Below are 25332 nucleotides of genomic sequence, written 5' to 3'. Positions count from 1 at the left end.
ACTTGCTTTCCAAAATGCAACATAGCCATTTGGAATACTGGTGCCAAATGTCTAGAGTCTTAAGACTCCAGAGAGTAAATCACAGCAGAAAAGCTGACTCTCGAGGAAATTCTTCCCAAAAAGTGACGAAGAATGGCGTTATGGCGTTTTGGAGGGAAACTCTTTGATTTGATGTTGAAATCAAGTTCATTAGTGCACAGACTAACCCTCTCTTTTTTTCTTTTGCAGTTTTTTTTTTTTCTTCCCTGTCTCTTGTCCGAGTGTACTTGCAGGTATTGACGACGGCCGGGACGGGATGTTCTCTGAGGGTCCGCTGTTGGGGTTTTGTGAGTTGAGTTGTGCATGTTTAATTTCATGCTTTTTCTTAGAGTTTTATTGTGTAGTGGGGCCCCTGTGTTTGTATGTATAGGTGTTGAAGTCAAAGACTTGCTTTCCAAAATGCAACATAGCCATTTGGAATACTGGTGCCAAATGTCTAGAGTCTTAAGACTCCAGAGAGTAAATCACAGCAGAAAAGCTGACTCTCGAGGAAAATTCTTCCCAAAAAGTGACGAAGAATGGCGTTATGGCGTTTTGGAGGGAAACTCTTTGATTTGATGTTGAAATCAAGTTCATTAGTGCACAGACTAACCCTCTCTTTTTTTCTTTTGCAGTTTTTTTTTCTTTCTTCCCTGTCTCTTGTCCGAGTGTACTTGCAGGTATTGACGACGGCCGGGACGGGATGTTCTCTGAGGGTCCGCTGTTGGGGTTTTGTGAGTTGAGTTGTGCATGTTTAATTTCATGCTTTTTCTTAGAGTTTTATTGTGTAGTGGGGCCCCTGTGTTTGTATGTATAGGTGTTGAAGTCAAAGACTTGCTTTCCAAAATGCAACATAGCCATTTGGAATACTGGTGCCAAATGTCTAGAGTCTTAAGACTCCAGAGAGTAAATCACAGCAGAAAAGCTGACTCTCGAGGAAAATTCTTCCAAAAAGTGACGAAGAATGGCGTTATGGCGTTTTGGAGGGAACTCTTTGATTTGATGTTGAAATCAAGTTCATTAGTGCACAGACTAACCCTCTCTTTTTTTCTTTTGCAGTTTTTTTCTTTCTTCCCTGTCTCTTGTCCGAGTGTACTTGCAGGTATTGACGACGGCCGGGACGGGATGTTCTCTGAGGGTCCGCTGTTGGGGTTTTGTGAGTTGAGTTGTGCATGTTTAATTTCATGCTTTTTCTTAGAGTTTTATTGTGTAGTGGGGCCCCTGTGTTTGTATGTATAGGTGTTGAAGTCAAAGACTTGCTTTCCAAAATGCAACATAGCCATTTGGAATACTGGTGCCAAATGTCTAGAGTCTTAAGACTCCAGAGAGTAAATCACAGCAGAAAAGCTGACTCTCGAGGAAAATTCTTCCCAAAAAGTGACGAAGAATGGCGTTATGGCGTTTTGGAGGGAAACTCTTTGATTTGATGTTGAAATCAAGTTCATTAGTGCACAGACTAACCCTCTCTTTTTTTCTTTTGCAGTTTTTTTTTCTTTCTTCCCTGTCTCTTGTCCGAGTGTACTTGCAGGTATTGACGACGGCCGGGACGGGATGTTCTCTGAGGGTCCGCTGTTGGGGTTTTGTGAGTTGAGTTGTGCATGTTTAATTTCATGCTTTTTCTTAGAGTTTTATTGTGTAGTGGGGCCCCTGTGTTTGTATGTATAGGTGTTGAAGTCAAAGACTTGCTTTCCAAAATGCAACATAGCCATTTGGAATACTGGTGCCAAATGTCTAGAGTCTTAAGACTCCAGAGAGTAAATCACAGCAGAAAAGCTGACTCTCGAGGAAAATTCTTCCCAAAAAGTGACGAAGAATGGCGTTATGGCGTTTTGGAGGGAAACTCTTTGATTTGATGTTGAAATCAAGTTCATTAGTGCACAGACTAACCCTCTTTTTTTCTTTTGCAGTTTTTTTTCTTTCTTCCCTGTCTCTTGTCCGAGTGTACTTGCAGGTATTGACGACGGCCGGGACGGGATGTTCTCTGAGGGTCCGCTGTTGGGGTTTTGTGAGTTGAGTTGTGCATGTTTAATTTCATGCTTTTTCTTAGAGTTTTATTGTGTAGTGGGGCCCCTGTGTTTGTATGTATAGGTGTTGAAGTCAAAGACTTGCTTTCCAAAATGCAACATAGCCATTTGGAATACTGGTGCCAAATGTCTAGAGTCTTAAGACTCCAGAGAGTAAATCACAGCAGAAAAGCTGACTCTCGAGGAAAATTCTTCCCAAAAAGTGACGAAGAATGGCGTTATGGCGTTTTGGAGGGAAACTCTTTGATTTGATGTTGAAATCAAGTTCATTAGTGCACAGACTAACCCTCTCTTTTTTTCTTTTGCAGTTTTTTTTCTTTCTTCCCTGTCTCTTGTCCGAGTGTACTTGCAGGTATTGACGACGGCCGGGACGGGATGTTCTCTGAGGGTCCGCTGTTGGGGTTTTGTGAGTTGAGTTGTGCATGTTTAATTTCATGCTTTTTCTTAGAGTTTTATTGTGTAGTGGGGCCCCTGTGTTTGTATGTATAGGTGTTGAAGTCAAAGACTTGCTTTCCAAAATGCAACATAGCCATTTGGAATACTGGTGCCAAATGTCTAGAGTCTTAAGACTCCAGAGAGTAAATCACAGCAGAAAAGCTGACTCTCGAGGAAAATTCTTCCCAAAAAGTGACGAAGAATGGCGTTATGGCGTTTTGGAGGGAAACTCTTTGATTTGATGTTGAAATCAAGTTCATTAGTGCACAGACTAACCCTCTCTTTTTTTCTTTTGCAGTTTTTTTTCTTTCTTCCCTGTCTCTTGTCCGAGTGTACTTGCAGGTATTGACGACGGCCGGGACGGGATGTTCTCTGAGGGTCCGCTGTTGGGGTTTTGTGAGTTGAGTTGTGCATGTTTAATTTCATGCTTTTTCTTAGAGTTTTATTGTGTAGTGGGGCCCCTGTGTTTGTATGTATAGGTGTTGAAGTCAAAGACTTGCTTTCCAAAATGCAACATAGCCATTTGGAATACTGGTGCCAAATGTCTAGAGTCTTAAGACTCCAGAGAGTAAATCACAGCAGAAAAGCTGACTCTCGAGGAAAATTCTTCCCAAAAAGTGACGAAGAATGGCGTTATGGCGTTTTGGAGGGAAACTCTTTGATTTGATGTTGAAATCAAGTTCATTAGTGCACAGACTAACCCTCTCTTTTTTTCTTTTGCAGTTTTTTTCTTTCTTCCCTGTCTCTTGTCCGAGTGTACTTGCAGGTATTGACGACGGCCGGGACGGGATGTTCTCTGAGGGTCCGCTGTTGGGGTTTTGTGAGTTGAGTTGTGCATGTTTAATTTCATGCTTTTTCTTAGAGTTTTATTGTGTAGTGGGGCCCCTGTGTTTGTATGTATAGGTGTTGAAGTCAAAGACTTGCTTTCCAAAATGCAACATAGCCATTTGGAATACTGGTGCCAAATGTCTAGAGTCTTAAGACTCCAGAGAGTAAATCACAGCAGAAAAGCTGACTCTCGAGGAAAATTCTTCCCAAAAAGTGACGAAGAATGGCGTTATGGCGTTTTGGAGGGAAACTCTTTGATTTGATGTTGAAATCAAGTTCATTAGTGCACAGACTAACCCTCTCTTTTTTTCTTTTGCAGTTTTTTTTTCTTTCTTCCCTGTCTCTTGTCCGAGTGTACTTGCAGGTATTGACGACGGCCGGGACGGGATGTTCTCTGAGGGTCCGCTGTTGGGGTTTTGTGAGTTGAGTTGTGCATGTTTAATTTCATGCTTTTTCTTAGAGTTTTATTGTGTAGTGGGGCCCCTGTGTTTGTATGTATAGGTGTTGAAGTCAAAGACTTGCTTTCCAAAATGCAACATAGCCATTTGGAATACTGGTGCCAAATGTCTAGAGTCTTAAGACTCCAGAGAGTAAATCACAGCAGAAAAGCTGACTCTCGAGGAAAATTCTTCCCAAAAAGTGACGAAGAATGGCGTTATGGCGTTTTGGAGGGAAACTCTTTGATTTGATGTTGAAATCAAGTTCATTAGTGCACAGACTAACCCTCTCTTTTTTTCTTTTGCAGTTTTTTTTTCTTCTTCCCTGTCTCTTGTCCGAGTGTACTTGCAGGTATTGACGACGGCCGGGACGGGATGTTCTCTGAGGGTCCGCTGTTGGGGTTTTGTGAGTTGAGTTGTGCATGTTTAATTTCATGCTTTTTCTTAGAGTTTTATTGTGTAGTGGGGCCCCTGTGTTTGTATGTATAGGTGTTGAAGTCAAAGACTTGCTTTCCAAAATGCAACATAGCCATTTGGAATACTGGTGCCAAATGTCTAGAGTCTTAAGACTCCAGAGAGTAAATCACAGCAGAAAAGCTGACTCTCGAGGAAAATTCTTCCCAAAAAGTGACGAAGAATGGCGTTATGGCGTTTTGGAGGGAAACTCTTTGATTTGATGTTGAAATCAAGTTCATTAGTGCACAGACTAACCCTCTCTTTTTTTCTTTTGCAGTTTTTTTTCTTTCTTCCCTGTCTCTTGTCCGAGTGTACTTGCAGGTATTGACGACGGCCGGGACGGGATGTTCTCTGAGGGTCCGCTGTTGGGGTTTTGTGAGTTGAGTTGTGCATGTTTAATTTCATGCTTTTTCTTAGAGTTTTATTGTGTAGTGGGGCCCCTGTGTTTGTATGTATAGGTGTTGAAGTCAAAGACTTGCTTTCCAAAATGCAACATAGCCATTTGGAATACTGGTGCCAAATGTCTAGAGTCTTAAGACTCCAGAGAGTAAATCACAGCAGAAAAGCTGACTCTCGAGGAAAATTCTTCCCAAAAAGTGACGAAGAATGGCGTTATGGCGTTTTGGAGGGAAACTCTTTGATTTGATGTTGAAATCAAGTTCATTAGTGCACAGACTAACCCTCTCTTTTTTTCTTTTGCAGTTTTTTTTCTTTCTTCCCTGTCTCTTGTCCGAGTGTACTTGCAGGTATTGACGACGGCCGGGACGGGATGTTCTCTGAGGGTCCGCTGTTGGGGTTTTGTGAGTTGAGTTGTGCATGTTTAATTTCATGCTTTTTCTTAGAGTTTTATTGTGTAGTGGGGCCCCTGTGTTTGTATGTATAGGTGTTGAAGTCAAAGACTTGCTTTCCAAAATGCAACATAGCCATTTGGAATACTGGTGCCAAATGTCTAGAGTCTTAAGACTCCAGAGAGTAAATCACAGCAGAAAAGCTGACTCTCGAGGAAAATTCTTCCCAAAAAGTGACGAAGAATGGCGTTATGGCGTTTTGGAGGGAAACTCTTTGATTTGATGTTGAAATCAAGTTCATTAGTGCACAGACTAACCCTCTCTTTTTTTCTTTTGCAGTTTTTTTTCTTTCTTCCCTGTCTCTTGTCCGAGTGTACTTGCAGGTATTGACGACGGCCGGGACGGGATGTTCTCTGAGGGTCCGCTGTTGGGGTTTTGTGAGTTGAGTTGTGCATGTTTAATTTCATGCTTTTTCTTAGAGTTTTATTGTGTAGTGGGGCCCCTGTGTTTGTATGTATAGGTGTTGAAGTCAAAGACTTGCTTTCCAAAATGCAACATAGCCATTTGGAATACTGGTGCCAAATGTCTAGAGTCTTAAGACTCCAGAGAGTAAATCACAGCAGAAAAGCTGACTCTCGAGGAAAATTCTTCCCAAAAAGTGACGAAGAATGGCGTTATGGCGTTTTGGAGGGAAACTCTTTGATTTGATGTTGAAATCAAGTTCATTAGTGCACAGACTAACCCTCTCTTTTTTTCTTTTGCAGTTTTTTTTCTTTCTTCCCTGTCTCTTGTCCGAGTGTACTTGCAGGTATTGACGACGGCCGGGACGGGATGTTCTCTGAGGGTCCGCTGTTGGGGTTTTGTGAGTTGAGTTGTGCATGTTTAATTTCATGCTTTTTCTTAGAGTTTTATTGTGTAGTGGGGCCCCTGTGTTTGTATGTATAGGTGTTGAAGTCAAAGACTTGCTTTCCAAAATGCAACATAGCCATTTGGAATACTGGTGCCAAATGTCTAGAGTCTTAAGACTCCAGAGAGTAAATCACAGCAGAAAAGCTGACTCTCGAGGAAAATTCTTCCCAAAAAGTGACGAAGAATGGCGTTATGGCGTTTTGGAGGGAAACTCTTTGATTTGATGTTGAAATCAAGTTCATTAGTGCACAGACTAACCCTCTCTTTTTTTCTTTTGCAGTTTTTTTTCTTTCTTCCCTGTCTCTTGTCCGAGTGTACTTGCAGGTATTGACGACGGCCGGGACGGGATGTTCTCTGAGGGTCCGCTGTTGGGGTTTTGTGAGTTGAGTTGTGCATGTTTAATTTCATGCTTTTTCTTAGAGTTTTATTGTGTAGTGGGGCCCCTGTGTTTGTATGTATAGGTGTTGAAGTCAAAGACTTGCTTTCCAAAATGCAACATAGCCATTTGGAATACTGGTGCCAAATGTCTAGAGTCTTAAGACTCCAGAGAGTAAATCACAGCAGAAAAGCTGACTCTCGAGGAAAATTCTTCCCAAAAAGTGACGAAGAATGGCGTTATGGCGTTTTGGAGGGAAACTCTTTGATTTGATGTTGAAATCAAGTTCATTAGTGCACAGACTAACCCTCTCTTTTTTTCTTTTGCAGTTTTTTTTCTTTCTTCCCTGTCTCTTGTCCGAGTGTACTTGCAGGTATTGACGACGGCCGGGACGGGATGTTCTCTGAGGGTCCGCTGTTGGGGTTTTGTGAGTTGAGTTGTGCATGTTTAATTTCATGCTTTTTCTTAGAGTTTTATTGTGTAGTGGGGCCCCTGTGTTTGTATGTATAGGTGTTGAAGTCAAAGACTTGCTTTCCAAAATGCAACATAGCCATTTGGAATACTGGTGCCAAATGTCTAGAGTCTTAAGACTCCAGAGAGTAAATCACAGCAGAAAAGCTGACTCTCGAGGAAAATTCTTCCCAAAAAGTGACGAAGAATGGCGTTATGGCGTTTTGGAGGGAAACTCTTTGATTTGATGTTGAAATCAAGTTCATTAGTGCACAGACTAACCCTCTCTTTTTTTCTTTTGCAGTTTTTTTTTTCTTCCCTGTCTCTTGTCCGAGTGTACTTGCAGGTATTGACGACGGCCGGGACGGGATGTTCTCTGAGGGTCCGCTGTTGGGGTTTTGTGAGTTGAGTTGTGCATGTTTAATTTCATGCTTTTTCTTAGAGTTTTATTGTGTAGTGGGGCCCCTGTGTTTGTATGTATAGGTGTTGAAGTCAAAGACTTGCTTTCCAAAATGCAACATAGCCATTTGGAATACTGGTGCCAAATGTCTAGAGTCTTAAGACTCCAGAGAGTAAATCACAGCAGAAAAGCTGACTCTCGAGGAAAATTCTTCCCAAAAAGTGACGAAGAATGGCGTTATGGCGTTTTGGAGGGAAACTCTTTGATTTGATGTTGAAATCAAGTTCATTAGTGCACAGACTAACCCTCTCTTTTTTTCTTTTGCAGTTTTTTTTTCTTTCTTCCCTGTCTCTTGTCCGAGTGTACTTGCAGGTATTGACGACGGCCGGGACGGGATGTTCTCTGAGGGTCCGCTGTTGGGGTTTTGTGAGTTGAGTTGTGCATGTTTAATTTCATGCTTTTTCTTAGAGTTTTATTGTGTAGTGGGGCCCCTGTGTTTGTATGTATAGGTGTTGAAGTCAAAGACTTGCTTTCCAAAATGCAACATAGCCATTTGGAATACTGGTGCCAAATGTCTAGAGTCTTAAGACTCCAGAGAGTAAATCACAGCAGAAAAGCTGACTCTCGAGGAAAATTCTTCCCAAAAAGTGACGAAGAATGGCGTTATGGCGTTTTGGAGGGAAACTCTTTGATTTGATGTTGAAATCAAGTTCATTAGTGCACAGACTAACCCTCTCTTTTTTTCTTTTGCAGTTTTTTTTTCTTTCTTCCCTGTCTCTTGTCCGAGTGTACTTGCAGGTATTGACGACGGCCGGGACGGGATGTTCTCTGAGGGTCCGCTGTTGGGGTTTTGTGAGTTGAGTTGTGCATGTTTAATTTCATGCTTTTTCTTAGAGTTTTATTGTGTAGTGGGGCCCCTGTGTTTGTATGTATAGGTGTTGAAGTCAAAGACTTGCTTTCCAAAATGCAACATAGCCATTTGGAATACTGGTGCCAAATGTCTAGAGTCTTAAGACTCCAGAGAGTAAATCACAGCAGAAAAGCTGACTCTCGAGGAAAATTCTTCCCAAAAAGTGACGAAGAATGGCGTTATGGCGTTTTGGAGGGAAACTCTTTGATTTGATGTTGAAATCAAGTTCATTAGTGCACAGACTAACCCTCTCTTTTTTTCTTTTGCAGTTTTTTTTTCTTTCTTCCCTGTCTCTTGTCCGAGTGTACTTGCAGGTATTGACGACGGCCGGGACGGGATGTTCTCTGAGGGTCCGCTGTTGGGGTTTTGTGAGTTGAGTTGTGCATGTTTAATTTCATGCTTTTTCTTAGAGTTTTATTGTGTAGTGGGGCCCCTGTGTTTGTATGTATAGGTGTTGAAGTCAAAGACTTGCTTTCCAAAATGCAACATAGCCATTTGGAATACTGGTGCCAAATGTCTAGAGTCTTAAGACTCCAGAGAGTAAATCACAGCAGAAAAGCTGACTCTCGAGGAAAATTCTTCCCAAAAAGTGACGAAGAATGGCGTTATGGCGTTTTGGAGGGAAACTCTTTGATTTGATGTTGAAATCAAGTTCATTAGTGCACAGACTAACCCTCTCTTTTTTTCTTTTGCAGTTTTTTTTCTTTCTTCCCTGTCTCTTGTCCGAGTGTACTTGCAGGTATTGACGACGGCCGGGACGGGATGTTCTCTGAGGGTCCGCTGTTGGGGTTTTGTGAGTTGAGTTGTGCATGTTTAATTTCATGCTTTTTCTTAGAGTTTTATTGTGTAGTGGGGCCCCTGTGTTTGTATGTATAGGTGTTGAAGTCAAAGACTTGCTTTCCAAAATGCAACATAGCCATTTGGAATACTGGTGCCAAATGTCTAGAGTCTTAAGACTCCAGAGAGTAAATCACAGCAGAAAAGCTGACTCTCGAGGAAAATTCTTCCCAAAAAGTGACGAAGAATGGCGTTATGGCGTTTTGGAGGGAAACTCTTTGATTTGATGTTGAAATCAAGTTCATTAGTGCACAGACTAACCCTCTCTTTTTTTCTTTTGCAGTTTTTTTTCTTTCTTCCCTGTCTCTTGTCCGAGTGTACTTGCAGGTATTGACGACGGCCGGGACGGGATGTTCTCTGAGGGTCCGCTGTTGGGGTTTTGTGAGTTGAGTTGTGCATGTTTAATTTCATGCTTTTTCTTAGAGTTTTATTGTGTAGTGGGGCCCCTGTGTTTGTATGTATAGGTGTTGAAGTCAAAGACTTGCTTTCCAAAATGCAACATAGCCATTTGGAATACTGGTGCCAAATGTCTAGAGTCTTAAGACTCCAGAGAGTAAATCACAGCAGAAAAGCTGACTCTCGAGGAAAATTCTTCCCAAAAAGTGACGAAGAATGGCGTTATGGCGTTTTGGAGGGAAACTCTTTGATTTGATGTTGAAATCAAGTTCATTAGTGCACAGACTAACCCTCTCTTTTTTTCTTTTGCAGTTTTTTTTCTTTCTTCCCTGTCTCTTGTCCGAGTGTACTTGCAGGTATTGACGACGGCCGGGACGGGATGTTCTCTGAGGGTCCGCTGTTGGGGTTTTGTGAGTTGAGTTGTGCATGTTTAATTTCATGCTTTTTCTTAGAGTTTTATTGTGTAGTGGGGCCCCTGTGTTTGTATGTATAGGTGTTGAAGTCAAAGACTTGCTTTCCAAAATGCAACATAGCCATTTGGAATACTGGTGCCAAATGTCTAGAGTCTTAAGACTCCAGAGAGTAAATCACAGCAGAAAAGCTGACTCTCGAGGAAAATTCTTCCCAAAAAGTGACGAAGAATGGCGTTATGGCGTTTTGGAGGGAAACTCTTTGATTTGATGTTGAAATCAAGTTCATTAGTGCACAGACTAACCCTCTCTTTTTTTCTTTTGCAGTTTTTTTTCTTTCTTCCCTGTCTCTTGTCCGAGTGTACTTGCAGGTATTGACGACGGCCGGGACGGGATGTTCTCTGAGGGTCCGCTGTTGGGGTTTTGTGAGTTGAGTTGTGCATGTTTAATTTCATGCTTTTTCTTAGAGTTTTATTGTGTAGTGGGGCCCCTGTGTTTGTATGTATAGGTGTTGAAGTCAAAGACTTGCTTTCCAAAATGCAACATAGCCATTTGGAATACTGGTGCCAAATGTCTAGAGTCTTAAGACTCCAGAGAGTAAATCACAGCAGAAAAGCTGACTCTCGAGGAAAATTCTTCCCAAAAAGTGACGAAGAATGGCGTTATGGCGTTTTGGAGGGAAACTCTTTGATTTGATGTTGAAATCAAGTTCATTAGTGCACAGACTAACCCTCTCTTTTTTTCTTTTGCAGTTTTTTTTCTTTCTTCCCTGTCTCTTGTCCGAGTGTACTTGCAGGTATTGACGACGGCCGGGACGGGATGTTCTCTGAGGGTCCGCTGTTGGGGTTTTGTGAGTTGAGTTGTGCATGTTTAATTTCATGCTTTTTCTTAGAGTTTTATTGTGTAGTGGGGCCCCTGTGTTTGTATGTATAGGTGTTGAAGTCAAAGACTTGCTTTCCAAAATGCAACATAGCCATTTGGAATACTGGTGCCAAATGTCTAGAGTCTTAAGACTCCAGAGAGTAAATCACAGCAGAAAAGCTGACTCTCGAGGAAAATTCTTCCCAAAAAGTGACGAAGAATGGCGTTATGGCGTTTTGGAGGGAAACTCTTTGATTTGATGTTGAAATCAAGTTCATTAGTGCACAGACTAACCCTCTCTTTTTTTCTTTTGCAGTTTTTTTTTCTTTCTTCCCTGTCTCTTGTCCGAGTGTACTTGCAGGTATTGACGACGGCCGGGACGGGATGTTCTCTGAGGGTCCGCTGTTGGGGTTTTGTGAGTTGAGTTGTGCATGTTTAATTTCATGCTTTTTCTTAGAGTTTTATTGTGTAGTGGGGCCCCTGTGTTTGTATGTATAGGTGTTGAAGTCAAAGACTTGCTTTCCAAAATGCAACATAGCCATTTGGAATACTGGTGCCAAATGTCTAGAGTCTTAAGACTCCAGAGAGTAAATCACAGCAGAAAAGCTGACTCTCGAGGAAAATTCTTCCCAAAAAGTGACGAAGAATGGCGTTATGGCGTTTTGGAGGGAAACTCTTTGATTTGATGTTGAAATCAAGTTCATTAGTGCACAGACTAACCCTCTCTTTTTTTCTTTTGCAGTTTTTTTTCTTCTTCCCTGTCTCTTGTCCGAGTGTACTTGCAGGTATTGACGACGGCCGGGACGGGATGTTCTCTGAGGGTCCGCTGTTGGGGTTTTGTGAGTTGAGTTGTGCATGTTTAATTTCATGCTTTTTCTTAGAGTTTTATTGTGTAGTGGGGCCCCTGTGTTTGTATGTATAGGTGTTGAAGTCAAAGACTTGCTTTCCAAAATGCAACATAGCCATTTGGAATACTGGTGCCAAATGTCTAGAGTCTTAAGACTCCAGAGAGTAAATCACAGCAGAAAAGCTGACTCTCGAGGAAAATTCTTCCCAAAAAGTGACGAAGAATGGCGTTATGGCGTTTTGGAGGGAAACTCTTTGATTTGATGTTGAAATCAAGTTCATTAGTGCACAGACTAACCCTCTCTTTTTTTCTTTTGCAGTTTTTTTTTCTTTCTTCCCTGTCTCTTGTCCGAGTGTACTTGCAGGTATTGACGACGGCCGGGACGGGATGTTCTCTGAGGGTCCGCTGTTGGGGTTTTGTGAGTTGAGTTGTGCATGTTTAATTTCATGCTTTTTCTTAGAGTTTTATTGTGTAGTGGGGCCCCTGTGTTTGTATGTATAGGTGTTGAAGTCAAAGACTTGCTTTCCAAAATGCAACATAGCCATTTGGAATACTGGTGCCAAATGTCTAGAGTCTTAAGACTCCAGAGAGTAAATCACAGCAGAAAAGCTGACTCTCGAGGAAAATTCTTCCCAAAAAGTGACGAAGAATGGCGTTATGGCGTTTTGGAGGGAAACTCTTTGATTTGATGTTGAAATCAAGTTCATTAGTGCACAGACTAACCCTCTCTTTTTTTCTTTTGCAGTTTTTTTTTCTTTCTTCCCTGTCTCTTGTCCGAGTGTACTTGCAGGTATTGACGACGGCCGGGACGGGATGTTCTCTGAGGGTCCGCTGTTGGGGTTTTGTGAGTTGAGTTGTGCATGTTTAATTTCATGCTTTTTCTTAGAGTTTTATTGTGTAGTGGGGCCCCTGTGTTTGTATGTATAGGTGTTGAAGTCAAAGACTTGCTTTCCAAAATGCAACATAGCCATTTGGAATACTGGTGCCAAATGTCTAGAGTCTTAAGACTCCAGAGAGTAAATCACAGCAGAAAAGCTGACTCTCGAGGAAAATTCTTCCCAAAAAGTGACGAAGAATGGCGTTATGGCGTTTTGGAGGGAAACTCTTTGATTTGATGTTGAAATCAAGTTCATTAGTGCACAGACTAACCCTCTCTTTTTTTCTTTTGCAGTTTTTTTTCTTTCTTCCCTGTCTCTTGTCCGAGTGTACTTGCAGGTATTGACGACGGCCGGGACGGGATGTTCTCTGAGGGTCCGCTGTTGGGGTTTTGTGAGTTGAGTTGTGCATGTTTAATTTCATGCTTTTTCTTAGAGTTTTATTGTGTAGTGGGGCCCCTGTGTTTGTATGTATAGGTGTTGAAGTCAAAGACTTGCTTTCCAAAATGCAACATAGCCATTTGGAATACTGGTGCCAAATGTCTAGAGTCTTAAGACTCCAGAGAGTAAATCACAGCAGAAAAGCTGACTCTCGAGGAAAATTCTTCCCAAAAAGTGACGAAGAATGGCGTTATGGCATTTTGGAGGGAAACTCTTTGATTTGATGTTGAAATCAAGTTCATTAGTGCACAGACTAACCCTCTCTTTTTTTCTTTTGCAGTTTTTTTTTCTTTCTTCCCTGTCTCTTGTCCGAGTGTACTTGCAGGTATTGACGACGGCCGGGACGGGATGTTCTCTGAGGGTCCGCTGTTGGGGTTTTGTGAGTTGAGTTGTGCATGTTTAATTTCATGCTTTTTCTTAGAGTTTTATTGTGTAGTGGGGCCCCTGTGTTTGTATGTATAGGTGTTGAAGTCAAAGACTTGCTTTCCAAAATGCAACATAGCCATTTGGAATACTGGTGCCAAATGTCTAGAGTCTTAAGACTCCAGAGAGTAAATCACAGCAGAAAAGCTGACTCTCGAGGAAAATTCTTCCCAAAAAGTGACGAAGAATGGCGTTATGGCGTTTTGGAGGGAAACTCTTTGATTTGATGTTGAAATCAAGTTCATTAGTGCACAGACTAACCCTCTCTTTTTTTCTTTTGCAGTTTTTTTTTCTTTCTTCCCTGTCTCTTGTCCGAGTGTACTTGCAGGTATTGACGACGGCCGGGACGGGATGTTCTCTGAGGGTCCGCTGTTGGGGTTTTGTGAGTTGAGTTGTGCATGTTTAATTTCATGCTTTTTCTTAGAGTTTTATTGTGTAGTGGGGCCCCTGTGTTTGTATGTATAGGTGTTGAAGTCAAAGACTTGCTTTCCAAAATGCAACATAGCCATTTGGAATACTGGTGCCAAATGTCTAGAGTCTTAAGACTCCAGAGAGTAAATCACAGCAGAAAAGCTGACTCTCGAGGAAAATTCTTCCCAAAAAGTGACGAAGAATGGCGTTATGGCGTTTTGGAGGGAAACTCTTTGATTTGATGTTGAAATCAAGTTCATTAGTGCACAGACTAACCCTCTCTTTTTTTCTTTTGCAGTTTTTTTTCTTTCTTCCCTGTCTCTTGTCCGAGTGTACTTGCAGGTATTGACGACGGCCGGGACGGGATGTTCTCTGAGGGTCCGCTGTTGGGGTTTTGTGAGTTGAGTTGTGCATGTTTAATTTCATGCTTTTTCTTAGAGTTTTATTGTGTAGTGGGGCCCCTGTGTTTGTATGTATAGGTGTTGAAGTCAAAGACTTGCTTTCCAAAATGCAACATAGCCATTTGGAATACTGGTGCCAAATGTCTAGAGTCTTAAGACTCCAGAGAGTAAATCACAGCAGAAAAGCTGACTCTCGAGGAAAATTCTTCCCAAAAAGTGACGAAGAATGGCGTTATGGCGTTTTGGAGGGAAACTCTTTGATTTGATGTTGAAATCAAGTTCATTAGTGCACAGACTAACCCTCTCTTTTTTTCTTTTGCAGTTTTTTTTCTTTCTTCCCTGTCTCTTGTCCGAGTGTACTTGCAGGTATTGACGACGGCCGGGACGGGATGTTCTCTGAGGGTCCGCTGTTGGGGTTTTGTGAGTTGAGTTGTGCATGTTTAATTTCATGCTTTTTCTTAGAGTTTTATTGTGTAGTGGGGCCCCTGTGTTTGTATGTATAGGTGTTGAAGTCAAAGACTTGCTTTCCAAAATGCAACATAGCCATTTGTAGACAATTCAACATTGTGCATAATAAAATATACATGTATGATCAAGTACCGGTAGCTTTTTTTTGATAAAATCAATCAGTTTGTTTTTATAATACGTTTAGCTGCCTCATTGTTATGGCCTAATTTCATCCTCATTATCAGGTGAAATCCATTGTTTCAAATTGTATACTACCTCAATCTGCTGAAATGTTCTTTTTGTGGCATTTGTTCATGGAGGGTTAATCACTGGCTAAATCTTGCAAAATGCAAGAGTGACAAGTTATGCAAACTGTAGCATCAAGAATTATATACATGCCTTAAATTTTTAGATGTAATTTGAGGTAATGACAAATTGTAATACATGAACTTGAATTGGTTGTCATCGGCGATACTGATCAATTAGAGAAATGAAGGTACTTGTGTTGAACTAATTACTACAGTTTCAATGATTAGGGTAATTTGTTTTTTGTCAAGGTTGTCTTTCAAACAGAAATCGTGTGCAATATCCAAGGTAATTTTAAATACTCATGCAAGTATGATGCATTTGTTTTTGTAGGTAAAGTTCATCTCTGACGATTATACTGAAGAGATGTACATAACGCAGAAGATGCAGTGAGTTTATTGATGGTAAGTGAAAAATGTCACAAAAAGAACTGTGAAATAATGGTACCTGATGGATTATAACTAAGTGTAATCTGAAAAATGTTTCTTACATCAGCATACCCAAAATAATACCTAGTGGAGGAAAGATGAGGAAAGATGGTTTGTCAGACAGGTACATTTTGGAATGCCGCTGGATGACTTTAACATAAATATTTATCGTAGAGAGCCAACAAACAAGATAACTGGAACTTATGTGGATGGAGAAACCGAGCTGACTGAACTTCAGAGATGCTATGGGTCATCAACACCACCATTCTTCAAACCTTTAAAAAATCCTAGGACATGTAACAACCATCTTGCCGGATCATTCTCGCCCGGAGGGGACAACATGTCCTGAGCGCAATTGACCTTGCCAGGGTCAGGTCACGACCTGTGATGCCACCCAGGTCATACCAGAGGGAACAGGTCATCAAAGCAACGTACGAAGTAGGGGTCAAGGTGTAATTCCCTATGTGACCTATTTGGCACGTGGATCCAGCAGCTTTGGACGCTTCTATTTTTTCCAACCATTTTACGGTTTCTGTCCCCCACAGATGGGAAGACAGTGTTTGCTGACAAAAAAAGTTGAGAGCTGTACATGTGTACTTTCTTACGTGGGAGTATTTTGACACCCTCTTTAATTAGTGCCAGTTGCAATATTCCAGATTCGGCAATCGATTGCATTGTAGAACAGCTAGTAAAAACTCAACTGGATATTGAGATGCAAACGACCCAAGTAAAGTCTGCCTCACATGGACTTCTACCTGAAAAAAGACAGAAGTGCTGCACTTCTTCACACATACGCCTTGAAAAGAGCCACCCACTGCGTATCTCAATTGACAGAATGGAGTTGGTATGCAGATGAACAGTTTGGCTCTTTTGTAGCGGTAATGCTTGACAGAGATGTGGACAGTAAACTGATCAAAGGAAACTCTGCTTGTGGCAGTGTTTACAAACTTGTCTTAACCAAGAACATAAAGAAATATAGCAATACATGAGCATGTACTGTCCAAAGCTAGTCTTGCGTCTTGTCTATATGGTGCGGATACATACTGGGTTGTCAGCCTTTGATACCTGCTGCTCCTTTAGTGTGTTTCCATTACTGTTGCTTCTACACTAATGTGGACACAAACTGGACTGATTTCATCCGGGGCAGTAGAGGTCTCTAGTATGTTGCATGTTGAATTGAGAAAGATGTGTCTCCACGTTTCAGGATCATAACCTACTAAAGATTGTTCAGTACACAGAACTATGTACTTATGATCTTGACAGAGGAGCACTGTGGAAGAGATATGCAGACATCTTTAAAAATCTCTCATCACTTGCTGCATCAACCACTACTAGTGTGGAAGGCAAGCTGCTGATGATTGTGTTAGCTGGAGATTGGCCTTGTCAACCAGGCCCCCTACTTCAAAGGCAGCCTCAAGCATCGGCACATAATTGGAGAAGCAGCAGATGTTAGAGAAACTGTGATGCTTCAGCACTGTTTAGCATAGGCTGTATTAGCTACCATACTACCTAAGTGCCTTTCATGCAGACCTCCAGCTGACTCAGTGCTTGTGTACAGTCATCACCAACAAAGATGATATGATGGATGTGACTTGCAATAGACTGAACTTCTGATTCATTTGTACAGGTTTCTGTGCTTGGCCAAGTTACAGTGCCGTCATCCAGCCTTCAAGCATGGTTCAGGTGAGTGTAACTGTTGAATATTTTACTTAGATTGTATCATTGTAATGTAAGGAGCATCGTTTTGTCAGTTGTAAACAAAACCATTGAACTGAATCGAACTAAAATTTCACACAAGAAAGAACAATACACATGTATGCTTGTGATCATCAACAGCTGGTATAACATTGAATGTGAGATATTTGATATATTATGAGACATGTTATGTATCTTTCCAGAGGGAGTTTTGGGGGACACACTTTATTTTTTTTTTGTGGAACACCCTTGTGATGGATCCTCATGCATGTCATTCTCTTATCTGATTGTTTGTAGAAGCCATGAACCACAAATCAGCATGTTTCCTTCCAGTTTCCAATGAGCACTCTGACAGCATCACTTAGCATGCCAGTATTCAACATTGTGCAGGTGAGACAGATTGTCTGATGTTCTGGATTTTGGCATAATTATTATTATTTTTTTTTTTGATGTTTAAATTTTTGTTCTTAAAAAAATAAAATGAACTGAATTGTGTTTGGTTTGGATCATCTTCCCGGTGAGAATTTCTACTCTGGGGCTTGTGTGCAGACGCTGATTCCCATGCTATAAGGACTTGGGGCTTTCTGATGTTAATTGTGATCAACATAATGTGTCGCCTCACCTATACTTTTGTGAAGTGCTTAACTCAGCTGGTGATGTGTTACACATCATCTCGCACTTTTGTGAAAAAAATTTCATGCCACCAGACTAATATGTCAGACAGGAACGTGCATTGTAGTAAATATTTGTGTGCATTCCAAAGATAAGTATCATTAAAAACAACTGTACAATTGCATTATGCATCTAGCATGTCTAGGCAAAATTTCTTTGCAATAGCAATTTTCAAGCTAGAAATTTGTGATCATTTCTCTGATTACTGAAAATTTATATATGTACAACTTCGAAATACTTGCCAATTATGGCATAGGATTTGATGAAGAAGTAATCAATAAATCAATTAATTCTGTGTAGATCATCTCTGTAAAGATGGCTGTGTTGCTTCAGTTGCCACATCTCTACGTATGTTCTTCCTGTTAGCAAAGGCACACTGTGACAGCATATACTTTCTACATGCTAATACATGCACAGTATTGTTCAGGTGAGTAGATATTTAACTGACAATCTGTTGTGATTGTCACATTAAATGTTGCATGATTGCGGATGTAAAAGTTAAAAACTGCCTGAATAAGAATAACGGTTATAAAAGCTTTTACGCAAAAAAATGTATAAATTTATACTTCAGTGTGAAAAAGCTTCCACAAGTAAAAATATCCTGCCAAATGAAAATAGCAATTCTTGGTGTTAAAACACAAGTACATGTAGTCATTAAAGGGAATATACAACGTTTGCTTTTTCTGTAATTTTGTTGTACTGACTGTTTTAAAGTTTTGTGTTCGTAGATGCTGGAAAAACCAAGAAAAACAATCATGACCTTGTAAGCTGGTTCCCTGACCCCACTGAAATTGAATGGTGACAGTCAGGCTAGCTTGTAGCCATTCATGGGTTATATCATTGATTGCAAAGAAAATGTGGACTGACTAAATACGGTAAATTTGGGACAGTATGTGAAAAGAGTCAGATTTTCCAAAGGCTGGTCGGTCAATTAGTGTTGGAAATTGTACAGAAATACCACTTATCTTAAAAATGATGGCATACAAGGTGACATGATTTTATAGGATGCTTTAGACTGTCATTTACCAACAGTCCAGTAAGGTATCACATACTAATTTGGTAGTTTTGTTTTGTGATGTATGCAAATGTTGTATTTTCCTGATTTTTTAAAAAGGTTATAATGTTTGTACTTTGGACAACGATTGCACTTGGCATGTGGAGTCTGACATAAAAAGGCCTTGAATACATTTCTAGAAATAATATTACACTTTCAGTAAAATGCAACTTGAAGTGATCGTGTCCAATAGTTGCTGAGCAGTTTGCAAAGATTTGTTGTGCCAAAAATTTACCATGCATAATTTGTGTAGAGTGCTGTTTATGATCAAGCATTTCATGTTTTGTTTTATTCAGGGAAAGACATATGCAAACCTATCAGCTTCCAAAGTCGGCAACATCCTGCTGTCACTACAGTCTCAGCACCTACCAGCTCCCACTCTGTCAGCAACATCCTGCTGTCACATGTCCAGCTACTGGTACTTGAAGTTACTGTGTGCTTGTACATTCTCAGCACCTACTAGCTCTCACTCTGTCAGCAACATCCTGCTGTCACATGTCCAGCTATTGGTACTCGGAGTTACTATTTGCTTGTACTTTCTCAGCACCTACCAGCTCCCACTCTGTCAGCAACATCCTGTCCAGCTACCGGCACTTGGAGTTATTGTGTGCTTGTACATTCTCAGCACCTACTAGTTCCCACTCTGTCAGCAACATCCTGCTGTCACACCTCCAGATATGTGGAGTTATTGTGCTTTTACAGTCTCAGCCAGTATTGGATTGCAAGTTGTCTTATGCTGCTACAACCTACACATTTAGCATTCTCTTGAACCTTGAGGAACCACCATATGAACAAAGAGACTCTGAAACACTCATAATAAACCTGTCACGGTGGTTTGTTGAACATTCGTATTATTTGGAGGACTTGCAATTAGCTCATATAGTCAACTAGCTATTCCAGTCCTCTGGAAGAGTTAGTTGGCTGCTTGAGGTTATTCTATACTAGTAGCATGCCTTTTTTGTGCACGGTCAAGAGTAGATCGAGAAAGCAGTTGTTTTTAAGGGCAAAACAATTGTTCTTGTTCCTTGAAAAAGTTGGTCAAAACATTTTCCCAACCAATTTTTTTATTTAAACAGTAAGATAAAGGGCAACAAGGACTGTTTAATGCCATTTCTACTTGGTAGAAAAACAATTCAATGCTAATTTTTATCCAAGATATTCAAAGCTTTGGTGTTATTGGCAAAGAGAGTACCCACAAGAGTGGTTGTGACATGTACATGCAATACTGTTTGCAATGATTATGCTATTATTATGATAAAAATCGTGCAAAGTACGGCGTTAAAATGGGCTTTCTCCTTGTACATAGCACAATACATAAGTGATTGTGATCATAAATGTATTGAATTACATAAAATATGATTGTGGATAAATATTTGGTAATTTTGGGGAGGGGTGAGTGTAGGGGGGGGGGGGAGGGAGGGAGCATATTAATGCCGGTGCATACTTTGTCTGATTGCTATGAAAATGTGATATTATCAAGCATTGGCTGATTCATGTTCGCACCAAGTATGCCAGTGTCATGGTCTCACTTATCAGGTGTGCGCACTTCTCCAAAAGGGACATTTAACTTCAATACGCACGTGCAAAATTGTGCTGCGGCTGTACATTATCGCCAACCTTATTGCGTGTGCTCACTGCACTGTGTTTGTGAAGAAGTGAGCACATTATAAGTAAGACTGTGACACTGGCTAAGCTATGAATTGCTACCGAGATAATTGCCTACTTTTGCGTCATTTCGTCTATGTTAATTTAAGTATTTGTTTACAATATCATTTATAGATTAAACTCATTAAAGAGACACTGCAGCCTGGCAAATGCGCAATTGGGCTACAAAATGCATTTTGAGTCGAATGGTGTTAAGTGCTTGGGATATAAACAACTACACAAACATCCATTGAAAATCACCTGGGGGGGGGGCACTTTTGCAACCCTCAAAATATGTGTGTTCAGTGCTGGTTGAGATTCCAGCTGTAAACGTTTCACCCTCTGCGCACATCAACCGGATGTTTCAAGCAAGATATCGTAAACAATGCAAAACATGACATTTTCAAGGATTTCAGGGAACAATAATTTATGGAATTTTGAGGAAACATTTTTGCTATTTTGTTTGGTAGAATACTATTGTTTTATATTAAAGAAAATGCTTTCATACAAATAAAAAAATTATACAAATAAAAATGTGTTGTGTTTTTTAATCACAGATAGGATATGGTTATATCACATTTTAACCCATTAAAGTCCATGGCCATTTTATAATCTGCGTTGTTTCATAAAAAAATTGTGTATGTTGTTTCATAGCATCTTTTAAAACTCGTCATTCAACCCCAAAAAAATTGAAAAGAAAATGAAAGATGATGAAATACGCTTTAATTTGATGTGTGTCTTGAACACGTTGGAGAGTGAGTATTTTCCCGAATTTCTGAAGTGTGAGCATTTACCATTGGGGTCTATAAAAGTTTATTTACTGGTCTGCTAACTTTAAGCCACGTTAGTTTTGCGCACCGCGTAAACAACTTTCGTCTTACTCTATTGTTAAGTTTAAGGAATCGTTCAGTTTGAGAATACACTGTTCTAGTTTTCGGACCCAAAACCTCCAGCCAAACACGACGCAAATAAAAAAAACCAGCGGTGATATCTGCATGTACAGCTTCATGTATGTATTACGCAGACAATTTATTCAGCCACAAGAGGGCGTCCTTACATTTCACAATGCAGGTTCTTTAAAGATTCTCATTTTCAAGTTAAGCACACCTCGGTTTAACCACAGGCTGTGGTTTCATTGTGTGGAAATCATTTTGAAGTTTAAAGTGTATTTCATTGGAAAACAATGCTGAAAGTTCAAAAATAAAAAAAAAAAGAAAAAAAATTACATTCAATGAATTTCAGATTATAAGGAAGCATGAACATAAAATCTGTCAAAGTTAGCCGAAAATCGGCTAAAACGGTCACTGTGGACAGGATTAGACCTCGGCAACACGTGCGCTGCATGCGGCCGGGCTGACTTACATACGATGTATGTGCGTACATATATGTACAACGTACGTGCATGTCATATGCACATCGTGGAAGTCCTGTGCATGTTTTAAAGCTCTCTACCGCAACTTGCGCAAGGGTATTTTTAGCCGACGTCGCGTCAACTGTGTGAACAATTTGACAAGCTGGGAACTTGGCACTGTTGAGGCAAATGTTAACCCTATTATTTAATAGGAAATTCAAGATTATATCTGTACGGATTGATTTGTTAGCAATTTTTGAAAAAGGAAAGTTCTTTTCAACGGAACTTCCGGTCTGATGACGTCATACGCCTAAAACTTTGCACACGTCTTAAGTGGGTCAAGATCATCATATACACCAATTTTTAGGCGATTCCAGCAACTTTCGTTACGGACATCTATTCAAAATTCATTTTTGAAAATGTTCAACCTGTCGCTAGAGGGCGATCAAAGATTGCATGACGTCATCTGTAGATGATTTGAAGAATACGCTCAGCCAAGAGACTAACACCGTTGAAAGCAAGTTCATATCTATTACCCCTTTTAAATAATAAGCCACTTCCGGTTTTGGCTTTTTTCGACAGGAAGCAAGGGTCACGTGATTTCACGCACACTAAATGAAATAAAGACCTCAACCTACTCTACCACCTGCCGGCAACAGAATGCTGCGGACGCATACGGTTGATTTCTTATGTATTTTTAAATATTAAAAGTGTCACAATTTAATTGCCCATTAATAAACACCGGATGACGTCATCATGACGTCATCATTACACAATGTTGTTTGAGTTAGGGTCTTTCCTTGGACAAAGATTGGTGTAAATGAATTACTGGCAAATAGTCGAAAATGCCCTTTGAAAATCGACAATTTCTTTTTAATTTCTGTGTACAAAGTCTATGGTAAATATTAAATATTCAAAAAAAAAAAAAGAAAGAAGAAAGAAGAGAGAGAGAGGAGAGGAGGAGAGGAGGAGGAGGAAGGAGAGGAGGAAGGAGGAGGAGGAGGAAAGGAGGAAGAGAGGAAGGAGGAAGGAGAGGAGGAGGAAAAGGAGGAAGAGAACAAAAAAAAAAAAAAAAAAAAAAAAATGAGAACAAAAACAAAGGCTTTTTCGCAAATTTGCGAAAAAGCCAAAAATCTTAACGAAAACAAGAGCTGTTTCGGTGTGTCACCGAAACAGCTAAAAAAAAATCTTAACGAAAACAAGAGCTGTTTCGGTGTGTACACCGAAACAGCTAAAAACTTAAGAAAAGGTACAGCAAGGTTTTGATTTTCTCAGATGGCCGGCAGTGGTGTAGTGAGATCCAATGCTCGACTCTTCACCGGTGCTCTTTTCAGTGTCTCAGGAAGGTCGTATCCTCTCAAAAATAAAGATGGGTGAAGTTCATCAGGATATGGCTGGCCGTATTTAAAGTGGTTGCTGCAGACTGTAGTCGATGATTTTACTTTGAAATCCTGCCGTTAGGTCAGTTGAGTCCAGAGAGGGAAGTGTTTCTTATCCCTGCATGAGTGGAATCTGAGTGTGTTTACATGCTCTTTGATGACATCTATCAAGAGAAGAAGAAACGTAAGATAGAGATATTTATTGTTTGATGACGGAGAAAAAAAACCCACATAAGACTTCGCAATTATTTTTATGAGTAAAACAATGGAGTAGGCTAGCTAGCTAAGCCTACTACAGTACTAGCTGACTAGGACAAATATGTACATGTGTACATGTTTATTTTTTTCACATTTTCGTGAACAGAATATAAACAATCATGAAATTGTCTGTAAAAGTCACACATCGTTCGCTGACAGAAGTAACAATTAAACCATTATAAAAGCCACATATTTGTCCGATAAGAAAAGAGTCATAAAAGGGAGCTTTTGAGGGGCACAGAAACTTAAATGCATTGGCCGACACAATCATGACAGTGCAGAGTGTCCCGTGTTTCCCCGGTCGCGTGCCGGTCGTCGGCACATCGCGATTGCGTCGGGTCGGAACTGCGCGCTACTACTTTTTGTCGTGAGAACATTTTTTTTCTGTACATCAAAGTAAAGTAAAAATTCAAAGTAAAAATTTCGTTGCTCATTTTACTCATGAGTAGATGAGCAATGACTCACGAGTAAATGAGCAATGAAACTGAGTAGATGAGCAGTGACTCGTGAGTAGATGAGCAGTGACTCACGAGTAAATGAGCAATGAATTGAGCAGATGAGCAATGGAAATGAGAAGATGAGCAGAAAGTAGTTACTCACGAGTAAATGAGCAATGAATTGAGCAGATGAGCAGTGACTTATATATTAAACGTTTTTATCCGTTTCTTACCATTCGGAGCTTAACCTTCAAAACTGCAACATGAATGTTATTTCTGCAGTCAAACCTTATGCTTGTCACATGTGTGACAAAAGCTTCGGACGGAGATATAACCTACAGAGGCATGCAGACAATGTACATGCTGTAGATGATTCTGAAACAGATGAAGTTGAGGAGGATCATTCTGAACCTGATTGGCAAAGCCGTAGATTTGAAGATCTATATATAATATGGAAAACTATGAAGCTGAATCTACGTATGATGAAGACGAAGATCTTGAGGACGATGATTCGGAATCCGAAACGGAGGTGGAAGATGACGAATATCTGATGAAGACGAGTCTAGTTCTGATTTGGAAGACAACACCGCATATCGAGACTGGTTGAAAGAGTCCATAGAAGCCACCCAGGAGATGTGAGTGACAAAATTTAATATGAAAAGTACATTAACGAGGATATGAGATAAGATCAGGCCAAGGAAAAGGCCAACAGGAAGACCATGTGGGCAGTCGAGCGAATCTTTTTCAACAAATACAAGGATTTTTTACCTATATCTGAAAGACAGTGGCACTCATCAAGAAATCCCTCATCAACAGTACAACGCTCCACGTGCACTAAACCGACCAGCAAATAAGTGCAATGACATCATAATTAAGCGATGGCCCCCGAATCCATTCATGGCTTGGATATGTTCACAATGCAGGTTGTTATTGAAGCGATTATATAACGGTGACGATAATCCTTTTATCAGCTTCCCATGACTGAGTCGTCAACTCAGCGGTCAGATTCTTCATAATTCAATACTCTGCTCAAAATTGTTCCTCGGTACCGCTAAATCTCAAGCTCAGCATTGACGCACAGCGAGGCATATACAAGTACATGTATCTAACGTTCTCTTAGCAATGCGGCCACAAACAACGATTCCATACGGGGAGATTTTAAAAACACCGCGGACAATGCACATGACCGGACTTGTCCGGTTGTTTGTCATCATTCGATGAGTCAGCACTATGACGTCACTGGATTCCCCCATTCGAGTACAAAGGCTATTATGATAGAGTGGAAACAGGCACGAGTATGATATGCGGCTTGAAAAATCCCTTCAATTCAGATGTATATAGGGCTTTTTACTGTACTATACGTAAATTTATGTTATGTATTTGTCCCTATGTACATCGTATTGTTTTCACTGCTGTGATACGTATAATATTCGATACCGTAATAATGGTACGCGCCTTTATTATTTAAATTTACGCAAGCCCCTCCGCCCGTCACACTCCCCCGTGGTGAATGGTAGATTCCCGTTGCTCATTTTATGCTAATGAGGGTCACGTGGGGGCCAAATCCGGACTTCTGATTGGTCGAGAGCCCGTCAAAAATGGGGAAAATATCCTGGTTAGACGGGCTTCACTACTGATATCACCTGGGCGGTGTCATTTTTACTTCCCGGATGCGCAGCACAATCGGCCAATGATGTGGTCCAATTTGATCATGAACATTTATGAGGT

At 40.6% G+C, this 25332-nt stretch overlaps 1 long non-coding RNA gene across 3 annotated transcripts; it reads left to right on the top strand.

Moving 5' to 3' along the window:
- Positions 1 to 10940: 10940 nt before the first annotated feature.
- LOC119729862 lies at positions 10941 to 20707 on the top strand. Of its 3 annotated transcripts, none has more exons than XR_005271293.1 (6): positions 10941 to 10950; positions 15020 to 15090; positions 16742 to 16797; positions 17107 to 17199; positions 17782 to 17908; positions 18832 to 20707. It is a non-coding gene; the product is annotated as an uncharacterized LOC119729862 (long non-coding RNA). The 3 variants fall into 3 exon arrangements; XR_005271292.1 differs by lacking the exon at positions 10941 to 10950 and adding an exon at positions 13027 to 13077; XR_005271291.1 differs by lacking the exon at positions 10941 to 10950 and having other exon boundaries at positions 14425 to 15090.
- The last annotated feature ends 4625 nt before the right edge of the window (positions 20708 to 25332 follow it).

This window comes from Patiria miniata, unplaced genomic scaffold (genome assembly GCF_015706575.1).
Source record: "Patiria miniata isolate m_02_andy unplaced genomic scaffold, ASM1570657v1 HiC_scaffold_1, whole genome shotgun sequence".
NCBI classification, from domain to species: Eukaryota; Metazoa; Echinodermata; class Asteroidea; order Valvatida; family Asterinidae; genus Patiria; species Patiria miniata.
The sequence above is the reverse complement of the archived record's forward strand: the minus strand, read 5'-3'. Positions and strand labels throughout refer to the sequence as shown.